This window comes from Gossypium hirsutum, chromosome D02 (genome assembly GCF_007990345.1).
Source record: "Gossypium hirsutum isolate 1008001.06 chromosome D02, Gossypium_hirsutum_v2.1, whole genome shotgun sequence".
NCBI lineage: Eukaryota > Viridiplantae > Streptophyta > Magnoliopsida > Malvales > Malvaceae > Gossypium > Gossypium hirsutum.
Window position 1 is genome coordinate 21,044,688 of NC_053438.1, and position 10,201 is coordinate 21,054,888.

At 33.9% G+C, this 10,201-nt stretch overlaps 1 non-coding gene across 1 annotated transcript; it reads left to right on the forward strand.

Annotated features, from left to right (window-relative positions):
• Positions 1 to 516: 516 nt before the first annotated feature.
• LOC121215225 (small nucleolar RNA R71) lies at positions 517 to 623 on the forward strand. Its single transcript, XR_005910954.1, has one exon. It is a non-coding gene; the product is annotated as a small nucleolar RNA R71 (small nucleolar RNA).
• Positions 624 to 10,201: the final 9,578 nt, after the last annotated feature.

Genomic DNA, 10,201 nt, shown 5'->3' on the forward strand with positions numbered 1-10,201 from the left:
AATAATTTATTGTTCTGTCCATTTCCTTGGTTGCTTCAAGAAAAGTTAGGATGATTACGCCATGAAGGATTGTAGAAGTTGGACCGGGGTCCTTGTCCACTCCTATTTTGATATTGGTTCCCCACATAGTACACTAACTCAGGATTCGATGGACAATTCTTAAAAGAATAACTTTCCCCATAGTACACACAGGAAAATACTTCAAACGGACTTGGTGGCTGAGCTGCAAAATTATTAGTACTATTAGCGGTTAATTGTTTTAACATAGAAGAAATAGATGATACTTGAGCCGATAACGAAATGAGAGAGTTAACTTCATAAACTCCGGCTACTCGTCTTCCTAAAGCTGTTCGATTTGTTGGCCATTGATAGTTATTATTCGCGGTCCTCTCGATGATCTCATAAGCCTCATTATAAGACTTAGACAAAATTGTACCATTCGCGGAAGCATCTACCATTAATCTTGTATGTGCATTAAGACCATTATAGAATGTCTCCAACTGGATACAATTAGGAATCTCATGATAAGGACACTTACGAAGTAACTCCTTGAATCGCTCCCAAGCCTCATACAAAGACTCGTCATCTAGTTGCTAGAAAGTTGTGATCTCGTTCCTCAACTTAGCATTTTTGCTAGGTGGGAAATACTTAACTGAAAATCTCTCTGCTAATCCTTTCCATGTAGATATGAAACTTGGTGGCAATGAATTGAGACATGCTCGTGCTTGATCCCGCAACGAGTACGGAAACAACTTCAACCTCAACGCGTCTTCAGTCACACCGGCCATCTTAAATGAATCGCTCACCTCCATAAACAATCGAAGGTGGAGATGTGGATCTTCCATGGGTATACCACTAAATTGGCCCACCGTTTATAGCATTTCAAACATCATTGGTTTCAATTCAAACTGGGTTGCCTCAATATCTAGCCTTCTAATTCTTGGGTTTAACTCGCTAAAAAGTGGCACATCATATTGTCTGATATATCGATCCCTATCATTGGCAATGAGGATAGGATTTCGTACATAATAGACTTCATAACCTTGGTCTTGATTCTGATTTCCAAGGTCCATTCGACTCTTCTTTGAGCTATTCGTTCATGTCTTCTTTGTCTGAAAGTTTGCTCAATTTCAAGGTCTACAAGGAGTAAATCGATAATTCGATCTATGCTTATAAACACTGAGAAGAAAATCACAAAAATTAAAAAGAATAAGTTATTAATGTTAGAAATAAATCAAATTGAAAATAAATAATTTCACGAAAAAAATTACTATGGCAATAATTGACAATCCCCGGCAACGGCGTCAAAAACTTGTAATGCTCGGGTTTGTGCAAATGTACACAGTCGTTATCAAGTAATAAGTAAGTATTGAGTTATTGTATCCACAAAGATTGTATTTGTGCTAAGTCACTTAATTTGAAAAATTATATTAACAATTTAAAAAATAAAAACAAAATATAGTTGAGAAGTGGTATAAACTAGATGCAATGATCCCTAATGTAAATTATCCTAATATGTAGACTATATGAATGAAATATATTTTAGCAAAATTTAACACAATCTGCAAAAATTATAACATAAATAAACTAGGACAATTACTTTAATTAAACTTAATTTATTATCATCATGCTTAATAATATTCGGAAAAACATTCTATAGCAACTCAATCTTTCATGAGTTTGGAAACCAAATTAGGTCCTTCCGGAATCCTTTACGTAGTAAATATGCATTTTACTGATCCTTATTTACTAAGGGTTTCTTAGCATTCGTGTGAGGTAACATGGACATGTTAGGTTTGAAAAAATTTAATCACACAAATCTAAAAACTATGCAGATAACAGAGCCTGGTTAGGGTTGTTATGCAACCTACAATTTAAGCGGGTTAGGATCTAAATTGAGCATGCACATTTCAATTATATGTCCATTAGTCGTCATCTGGTTAGGATCACTCAGCTAATTCAGGTGCATTTGAATCACGTATGAATGAAATACAGACTTGATTTTAATTGAAAATATGATCGATTGAGGCACAAACATTATAAGCATGAATCAAATAAATATTATTTAATTAAAATAATCATCCTAGCTTAAATAAAATTAAGCTATCATTGTTGTAAATAAGAACAAAGAACTCATAGAAAACATTTTCAAATTAAATTCAATAAAAGAGAGATTAAACCCAATTCAGAGTGGCTGTCACCCAAGACTCTAACTGAAGAGGCTCCTTCGCTTCTTTGCGTTGCTCCTTTGCTGATGGCTCTCTAAGGTGGCTGACCAAGGGCTCCTTAAGAGGCTAATTTGCTAAAATCCTTATGCAAGGATGATGATAGGTGTGAGAGCTAAGAGAGTTGAGAGAGAGGATGAGAGATGAGAGGGGTGAGGGATGATTGAAAAAGTGAGAAATGAACTCTTATTTATAGGTGAGGCAAGGGAGCTAGTTTGCTAAAAATGGGAGTGTCCATCCATTGAAATCTAGTGTTCGGCCATGAATTGAGGAAATGTGGCTGATTTTTCCTTAATTTTTGGTCAATTTGAATGCCACAACAACTCAGGACTAAGACTCGGTCTCCAACAAATCTTCAGGTAAATCTCTAATTTCTTCAACTCTTTCAGGGCCTTGTATAATTAAACCAAAAATTGGTTTATAATCAGCCATGTGCAGTCGAAAATTGGGTTGACTTGGTCCCCACTTTGGACGGTTTTGCAATTAGAAGAAAACTCTCAGACCTATCAAAAATAGCAGATTGTTTAGAAGACCAAATGAATTAATTTAACCAGTTTAATTTAATCAATTTACTTAATTAATTAAACCAAATTTTGTTAATGAAATATTTAAAATGAATTATTAAAATATAACATAATATTTTATTATTTAATTTATTCATGCATGACCCACTTCATAGCTTACAAATATAATATGTTTAAATTAATATAAAATAAGCCATTTTAAACATGAAAACTATATAATAAAACATAAAATCACATTTTAATAATTTCTATATCCTAATTTCATATTTTCACATATTTCATTAATTTATTAAATAATTACTTGGTTTTAATAACAATTTTAAGTAGAAAGGTGATGAATTATATAGGAAAAATCCTATATATTTTTCCGTGACCTACCCAATGATCTCTTTCGTTAATCTCTACCTTCGAAATTAGCTTTTCTCTTCTCTTTCCTAAGCTCTTCAGCTTTGCATGCTCGCTCGACTAGTACCACGAATTCTTTTATTTCTAGAATACCAACTAGCAGTTTAATGTCTTCATCAAACCCGTCTTCAAATCTTTTACACATTATTTCTTTGGTCGATACACATTCCCGAGCATATCTGCTGAGTCGAAAAAATTCCCGCTCATATTCCGTAACAGACATACGACTCTATTTTAGCTCTAGAAATTCTTTACGTTTCTGATCAATAAATCTCTGACTGATATATTTCTTCTGGAATTCAGATTGAAAGTAATTCCAAGAAATTCATTCTTTCGGAACAACAGAAGTCAGAGTTTTCCACCATTAATAAGCTACATCTCTCAACGAAGAAACGGCACATTTAACACATTCATCGGGAGTACACAACATTTCATCAAGCATTCAGATTGTGTTCTCAAGACAAAACTCAACTCTCCCAGCATCTTCATCATTTGTGGCCCTGAACTCTTCGGCCCCATATTTTTAGATTTTATCGATCGAAGGCTTATTATTAGAATCAGATTCATAACTGGCGGCACAACAGAAGTCTGAGGGGGATTAGGCGGGGGTGGAGGTTGTTGAGCAGTCGGATTCGTTCGTACGAACTCCGTGAACCACTCGTTCATCATTTGGAAGAAGGCTTGTTTAGCCTCTCCCTCATGGCTACTTGAAATAGGTCTAGAATTAGATTGCACTGCCCCTTGAACGGGAGCGGGTGCAATACTTTCTACGTCATCTGCTACGGCTCGACCAAGATCCATTTACTATAGGAAAACACGTTCTCAAATCTCAGGAATTATCACACTATCGCAGTATAAGATGTGGCATGTATAGCTAGACTCGCACGCGCTACGTTAGTCCTAGAATCGACTAAATCGTAGCTCTGATACCAATCAAATGTAACACCCTTAACTAATATCCGTCGCCAAATTAGGGTTACGAGACATTACCAAACAAAACATAACTTAATACAATCATTCAATTCAAATCATGCACAAGGTTATAATAACTCATTTACAATAAATTTTAAATTCAAATAGTAATCATCAAATTTAATCATATAAATTACATTCAGTCATATTATACATACAACTAACAAAATCAAAACATGCTTATTTAACTCTTTCACATATACAAATTATGCTCCAAAAATTTAATCATTTTAATATCAACTTTTTAATCACTTATTCGAATCAACTAGCCTGCCACAAGTCATGTTACAAATGCTTTAAAACTCCATTATTAAAACCATACATACATCTCACTCATGGCATTCGACTTATCAAATTATAAGAAAGCTTGTTACACTAAAATTCCATGCGCATACATTAATACATTCAAGCATATATGAGTGCAACTTCTGCACATGTACATATTAAAATTAATCAAATCATATTACACTACTTAATATGCCTTCACATATGCGACATAGTAACATTACAGCATAGCTAAACACACTTGTAATGCTATCCTAATATGCGCACATTACCATAAAAACAAAAGCCATTTCTATGCACAATAAGTGAATTAATACTATCCTATTCCATTTGCTAATTAATAAATATACCAATTCACATGTTATGCACGTTTATGTGTTAATCTAAATTAAGCTATTCCCCCACGACTTAGTAGACAAAATAATATAAGCATAATAATTCATTACCATATGGCCGACTTTCAATCATATTTATAACTAATTCATGCAACACTCACTTGACTAACATTAGTCATTTTCTAAATATCATTGCCAAATCAAAACATGTCAAATTGCGTATGCCATGCATCATGCCAAAATGTCATTTATAAAACCAATTTGTTTTTCATCCATTCGACTAGCAAAATAATTATATAAAAAGAAAGTTTATATCAATTTCATAACCAATGAGTCATATTAACTAAACACATTATACTTGACTCAATAACCAACAAATCAACCATAATTCATGAACATTCTGTATCTCCATAAAACACACCAACAAATCCAATTACACAAGCTGAAACACCCCTTACCCGAGACCGTTGCCAGAGTAGAGCACGAGGCGTTATCTGACTTAACTTACTAATTCAGAGCATAAAAATATTGCTTTTAAAAATTAAGTCGCTCACGTTCAATCAATATGTCCCTAAAAAGGATCCTCAAGAACCTAAAAGACATAACGGAAACGGTTCGGGTCCAAATCGGGAACATTAAAAATTTTCCGAACACTTAAACAAATCAAAATAATTTATTTCACTATTCACAATAAAACTATCCACTTGCGTAACAATCACTAATTTAATTATAACTCGAGTTACAAAACTCAAAATTTAGATCCGTAAATTTTCCCTAAAACTAAACTCATATATCTTCTTACTATAAAATTTTCAAAATTTTTGGTTTAGCAAAATAGTACAGTTTATTAGTTAAAGTCTCCCTTGTTTCACTGCTTGATAGTTCTAACCCCTCTTCACTAAAAATCAATTATCTCATTATATAGAATTCGGATAATGTTCTCATTTGTTTCTTTTGAAAATAGACTCAGAATATAGGCATATAAATTATGACTCATAATTCTTTCTGTAAAATTTTTAAAGATTTCCTAAAGTCAGAACAAGGGACTTCTAAAACCATTCTGACCCTATCTCACTAAAATTCAAATATCTCATAATATATAATTCTTTTGCCCACACTGTTTCTTTCAAGTGAAAATAGACTCGATAAGCTTTAATTATATATCTCATTCAATCTTTAATTCTATTTCTACTATTTTTGGTGATTTTTCAAAATCACGTCAATGCTGCTGTCCAAAAACTGCTCTATTGCAAATATTTACTCTTTTATAATTTCTTTGTATTAACTATCATTTAGGCATACATAACACCAAAACATATTCTTAATTAGTCATTTTAATAACTAATCATTATCGAACATTTACATGCTATTCATTAGCCATATTATAAGGACACACAAACAAAATGACTAGTCCCTATACATGTCATAACTTAAAATATTTTGATCACAAAATACCGAGATGGTCTGTTGCTAGTGTGAAACGATCTCCGACGTCCTTACGATCCCCAAATTGGCTTGGCGATACTATAATCAAGAAGGAAAATAAAGGGGGTAAGCATTAAAGCTTAGTTTACAGGCAAATAAATAACAACATTTATCATAAATAATTATACTCATAAATTATCATCAAGTATCGTGGTCTTTACTTCTTTACTTACTCTCTTACTTGTTTACTTACTTGCTTACTTAAATAACTCATGATTATAACTTATTCCTCCCCTGCTAAAATTTCTTTCTCAACTGATAACTGGGATATTCTTAACTCTTATAACTCACTTGAATCTAATTATTATGCTTTTACCTGAACTTTCATGTAACATAATCTATTTACTAGCTCGTTGACCCACTTGGAATATTAAGGATACTCGGGTCTCCTGTTTGATAATAACATGCCAAAGCCATGTCCCAGACATGGTCTTACATGGGATGTTTCCTGTACTACCAATGTCATATCTCAGATATGGTCTTACATGGGAGTTCTCATATTGGTGCCCATGCCATGTCCCAGACATGGTCTTACAGGGGACCTCTCATCTCGGTGCCAACGCCATGTCCCAAACATGGTCTTACATGGGACCTCTCATAACCCCAATAATGCCAATGTCATGTCCTAGACATGGTCTTACATGGAATCTCATTCCCTTAATGTCATGACATTTGTATTCGATACATTCCCAATGTTTCAACGGGACTTTTTAACACTAATTCTCTGTCATCTCATACTTGAGTCAACATTAAATAATTTCATGAAATAAGTACATAATTGCTGGAAAATAACAACATTAATAATAATTATTAAAATATTTCATTTATTTACCGTAAACTTACCTCAATACAAAATACGATCAAATCTAGAAACTTAGTCCTCAACCTTTTTCTTTCCCCGGTCTAACTTCGAATTTCGTTCCTCTTGATCTATAATAGCAAATTTAGCTTATTTAATACTCACATTCATCAAAACAGTCCTTGACTCGAACTTTGGCAAAATTATGATTTTGCCCCTAAACCTTTGCATATTTACACTTTTGCCCCAAATCTCGAAAATTAAACTTCATCCCTTATTCTTATGTTTTATGATATGCTGAACATCTTTTTCTTCTATGGCAACATCAAATTCTCACTCTAACATTTACTTATGAACATTAGGTATTTTTACTGATTATGTCGTTTTACTCGTTTTCACTTAAAATCGCCCAGCAAAAGTTGTTTAACATAATTTCAAGCTTCATATTCTACCATAAAACATCAAAATAAACACATTTCACCTATGGGTATTTTTCCAAATATGAACCCTAACATGAATTAATGGTAGAATAAGCTAAATCGAGCTATGAGAACAAAAACGTAAAAAAAACATTAAAAATGGGGCTTGGATGCACTTACTATAAGAATGAGAAAGTGAAAAAACCCTAACTATGGTGTCCTTGAAGTTTCGGCCCTATGGAAGAAGATGAGCACATTTTGCCATCTTTTTCCCTTTTAATTCTTTTTATTACCAAATGACTAAAATGTCATTCATTAAAACCTTACTTTATTTTTATCTATGCATGCCCATTTTTGTCCATGAAAATCTAATGATATAATTATCATTTAAGAACCTCTACTTCATTTATGCACTTCAATTAAATTCTTTATCATCTAAAACTCATATTTACCCACTTTTGCAATTAAACTCTAATATGCAATTCAGACATGCAATCGCTGAAATTTCTTATCGGTATTCTAACACATGCATCCAATCAATCGGTAAATCATAAAAATTAATCATAATAAACTTTTCTATCTCGAATTCATGGTTTCACAACCACCGTTCCATTTAGGCCCTATTTCGAGATGTTACATTTCTCCCCCCTTTAGGGATTTTTATCCTCGAAAATCTTACATGTGAAGAGATTTGGGTATTGTTTTTGCATAGCCTCTTCGGGCTCCCAAGTAGCCTCATCTACCCCATGCCTATTCCATAATACTTTCACAAGTGCAATACTTTTGTTCCTTAGTTTCTTGTCCTCTCGAGCTAGAATCTTTACCGGTTCCTCAATGTAAGTAATGTCTGGCTGAATTTCAACCTCTGTCTGAGAAATCACATATGACGGATCAGAACGATAATGGTGTAACATAGACACATGGAATACATCATGAATCTTCTCTAACTCAGTCGGCAAATCTAATCGATATGCTAAGGGCCCAACTCTTTCAGTCACCTCGTATGGTCCAATAAAACGTGGACATAGTTTTCCTTTCTTACCAAATCTAAGAACTTTCTTCCACAGGGATACTTTCAAAAATACCCTGTTACCAACCAGAAACTCAATCTCTTTTCTTTTCAAATCTGTATAGGATTTCTGTCTATCTGAAGCTGCTTTCAAACAATCTTTAATAACTTACTTTATCTTCTATTTCTTTAACTAGATCAACCCGTAAATCTTATTTTCTTTAAGCTTTGTCTAATACAAAGGTATATGATGCTTATATCCATACAAAGCTTCATAAGGTGTCATCTTCAAACTTGACAAATAACTATTATTATAGGCAAACTTTACCAACGACAAATATTTCTCCTAACTACCTTGAAATTCTAAAACACAACATCTGAGCATATCCTTAAGTATCTGAATAACTCTCTCTGACTGACCATCGGTCTAAGGATGGAAAGATGTACAAAAACTCAACTTTGTGCCCAAAGCTTCCTACAATTTCTTCCAAAATCGCGAAGTAAATCTCGGATCTCTATTTGAGATAATCGATAACGGTACTCCATGTAGTCTAACTATCTCTGAAATATACAACTCGACCAACTTGTCAAGTGAATAATCCATACGAACTGGGATAAAATGAGCCGATTCCGTTAGCTTATCAATCACAACCCATACTGTATCTTTCTTTCTCGGTGTCAACGGCAACCCTGTCACAAAATCCTGATGTTCGGCCTTTACCTGCTGACAAATCAAGCATCTAGAAACAAATTTTGAAATATCTATTTTCATTCCTACCCACCAGTACATTTTCTTCAAATCATTATACATCTTTGTACTACATGGGTGAATAGACAAAGAACTACTATGTGCTTCCTATAAAATCTTTCGAACAAGCTCATCATTGTCATCTTTCTGAGCTTTACAGATTTCTTCAAGAAACATTGATTTAGTTCTCAACTCAGCTAAAATAGAACCATCATCTAATAAAGCCAAACTAGTATTCAAAGCTCTCAATGTAAATAAAGACTTTATATTCAAGGCATCAACAACAACGTTTGCCTTACCCGGGTGATAGTCGATCACTAGCTCATAATCTTTAATCAACTCTAGTCATCTTCTTTGCCTCAAGTTCAAATCTTTCTAGGTCATCAAGTATTTCAAACTTTTATGGTCAGTGAATATTCGGCACTTCTCACCGTACAAGTGATGTCTCCAGATCTTCAATGCAAATACAATGGCAGCTAGATCTAAATCGTGCGTCGGGTAGTATTTCTCATGTAGCTTTAATTGTCTGGAAGCATATGCTATTACTTTACCTTCCAGCATAAGTACACAACCCAATCCATTCAAGGATGCATCACTATAAATCACAAATTCTTTACCCGGTTTTGGTTGTACTAAAATAGGAGCTTCAGTCAACAATGCCTTTAACTTGTCAAAACTCTGTTAACACTTCTTAGTCCATTCAAACTTGACATCTTTCTGCAACAACCTTGTCAGCAGGGTAGCTATCATGGAAAATCCCTTTACAAATCGTCTATAATAACCAGCTCGGTACAACTGGCACAAGAGTCTTCCACCAATGATAGGCCGAATCTCTAAGGAGTGAGACAACACACTTCATACATTCCTCAGGTGTACAAGATAACTCATCAAAGACTCTGATAGTATTCTCGAGCCAAAATTCTGCTATCTCTGCATCATCATCTTTAGTAGCCCGAAACTCTTCAGCCCCTTGTTTTCTGATCTTATTGGTGGCC